The following is a 2984-nucleotide window of genomic DNA, read 5'->3' as shown; positions in this document are numbered from 1 at the left end:
TGGATCCGCCTTCTCATTGGAGGAGATAGGCGAATTGAATGTATATGTCGTGATATGAACGACTCTAGTGGATCCGCCTTCTCATTAGAGGAGATAGGCGCATTGAATGTATATGTCGTGATATGAACGACTCTAGTGGATCCGCCTTCTCATTGGAGGAGATAGGCGAATTGAATGTATATGTCGTGATATGAACGACTCTAGTGGATCCGCCTTCTCATTAGAGGAGATAGGCGCATTGAATGTATATGTCGTGATATGAACGACTCTAGTGGATCCGCCTTCTCATTAGAGGAGATAGGCGCATTGAATGTATATGTCGTGATATGAACGACTCTAGTGGATCCGCCTTCTCATTAGAGGAGATAGGCGCATTGAATGTATATGTCGTGATATGAACGACTCTAGTGGATCCGCCTTCTCATTAGAGGAGATAGGCGCATTGAATGTATATGTCGTGATATGAACGACTCTAGTGGATCCGCCTTCTCATTAGAGGAGATAGGCGCATTGAATGTATATGTCGTGATATGAACGACTCTAGTGGATCCGCCTTCTCATTAGGGGAGACAGGCGAATTGAATGTATATGTCGTGATATGAACGACTCTAGTGGATCCGCCTTCTCATTAGGGGAGACAGGCGAATTGAATGTATATGTCGTGATATGAACGACTCTAGTGGATCCGCCTTCTCATTAGGGGAGACAGGCGAATTGAATGTATATGTCGTGATATGAACGACTCTAGTGGATCCGCCTTCTCATTAGGGGAGACAGGCGAATTGAATGTATATGTCGTGATATGAACGACTCTAGTGGATCCGCCTTCTCATTAGGGGAGACAGGCGAATTGAATGTATATGTCGTGATATGAACGACTCTAGTGGATCCGCCTTCTCATTAGGGGAGACAGGCGAATTGAATCCCACAAGAGGCTTTCGCCAGAGCGGGCAAAGTAGGAACAGTTTAGCCTCGTGTACTAGTTGGAGGTTTTGAGGGCCAGTTTAGACTCATGCACTCTTGGGAGTTTGTGAAGGAGCACTATGGGTAGTACTTCTTCAGGTACTTGCCGTTGATGGGCATCATGATCTTATCACCGTTCGGTTTGACGAGGCGATAGGCACCGTTTGAGTAGACTGTCTCTACCACGAATGGTCCTTCCCATTTGGACTGGAATTTCCCCTTCTTCTTGGAAGTGAGGATCATTGGTCTACGGACGGATAGGACGAGCTCTCCTTCTTTGAAGGCTCGGCGCTTGACTTTCTTGTCGAAACTCTTGGCCATCCGAGCTTGGTAAAACTCAATGTGCTGCTGAGCTTCCAGTCGCTTGTCGTCCAGTGCTTCGAGCTCTGCGAGTCGAAGTTGGTGATTTTCCTCAGTCGTCATCCCTGTCGCTAGGGCGACGCGCAGGGATGGAATCTGAATTTCTAATGGCAATACAGCTTCACAGCCGTATACCAACGAGTAAGGCGTGGTGCCAGTCGGTGTACGAACCGTCGTGCGATATGCCCACAGGCTCTCGCCTAGCTTTTCATTCCAGTCGCGCTTGCTAGTGGAAGTCAACTTGGTCAGGATCTTGATGATCGTCTTGTTGAAAGCTTCGGCCAGACCATTCGCTGAAGGGTTGTAGGCCGTGGACGAGAGGTTCTGTATTCGGAATTTGTCGCAGAACCTGGTGAAGGCGTGGCTAACGAATTGCGTGCCATTGTCGTGAATGATACGCCGGGGTACGCCGTATCGGTAGATGACATGGTGCTTGATGAATTTGATCACGTCGCTAGTCTTGACTTCTCTTAAGGGGATGGCTTCTGCCCATTTAGAGAAATAGTCGGTGATCGCGAGGATGAAGCGATGGCCTTTCGCCGATGGTGGAGAAATTGGCCCAACTATGTCTATCCCCCATGCCTCGAAGGGCCAAGACGCCCTCGTCGGATGCAGATCCTCAGGAGGCTGGTGTATGTAGTTGGCGTGGATCTGGCATTCGTAACATCGCTTTGCATAAGCGACTGCGTCAGTAACCATCCCAGGCCAGAAGTAGCCCATCCTCCGTAGGCGATCCTAAAGTTTGGGTCCGGGCTGATGAGCTCCGCATACGCCGTCATGCGCTTCGCGTACGGCTTCTTGCGCCTCCGCTTTTGAAAGACAGCGAAGCAGCAAGCCGTCGTATGACCTCCGATACAACGTTTTAGTGGTTGAATCGTAGTAGAACCGCGAGGCACGTCGTCGGACCGACTCTCGTTCCTTCGAATCCTCAGGCAACATGTCGTATAGGACATAATCGATGATCGGGAGACGCCAGTCTTCCTGATCTGGCTGACCCGAGGCTTGATGAGTGGCGTTTGCCTCTGGGACGTCTCTGGGTCGAAAAAGTTTTCGGCTGGCGACAATAACCCGTTGGGTCGTTCCAAGAGGCTGGGTTAAGTTAGCTGCCAAGGATGCGAGGGCATCCGCATGGGGGTTCCTTGAGCGGAGCACGTGTTCAATGCGGAAACTCTCGAATAACTCCACTAGTCTGACGGCCGCTCTGTGGAGTGGGATAAGATCTTCATTCCTGAATTCATATTCGCCAGTCATTTGTTTAACAATGAGTTGCGAATCGCCATAAGCTTCCAGATGCTTGATCCCAAGCTCTTTGGCCAACTCGAGCCCTATGAGCAATGCGTTGTACTCAGCTACGTTGTTGGTACATGGTTCCGTCAAGGAAAAGGCCCGGGGTAACACGTAACCATGCGGAGAGGTGAGGACCACCCCCACTCCTGCAGAAATAGAGCCGCTCACGCCTGCGCGAGACGCGCCGTCGAAGAACATCTGCCACACCTCTGGCGATGAAGTCATATTGGCTTTGGGGGGTTCATCCGGCAGATCTTCGAATAGATCGGTCTTCTCCCCCAGCGGGTGACTAGCCATGAGATCGCAGATGGCTTGTCCCTTGACCGATTTCTGCGGCATGAAATGAATGTCGTATTGAGAGAGCAGAAGTGCCC

Source organism: Asparagus officinalis, chromosome 8, assembly GCF_001876935.1.
Source record: "Asparagus officinalis chromosome 8, Aspof.V1, whole genome shotgun sequence".
In the NCBI taxonomy this organism is placed as follows: domain Eukaryota; kingdom Viridiplantae; phylum Streptophyta; class Magnoliopsida; order Asparagales; family Asparagaceae; genus Asparagus; species Asparagus officinalis.
This window is presented reverse-complemented; position numbering follows the sequence as displayed.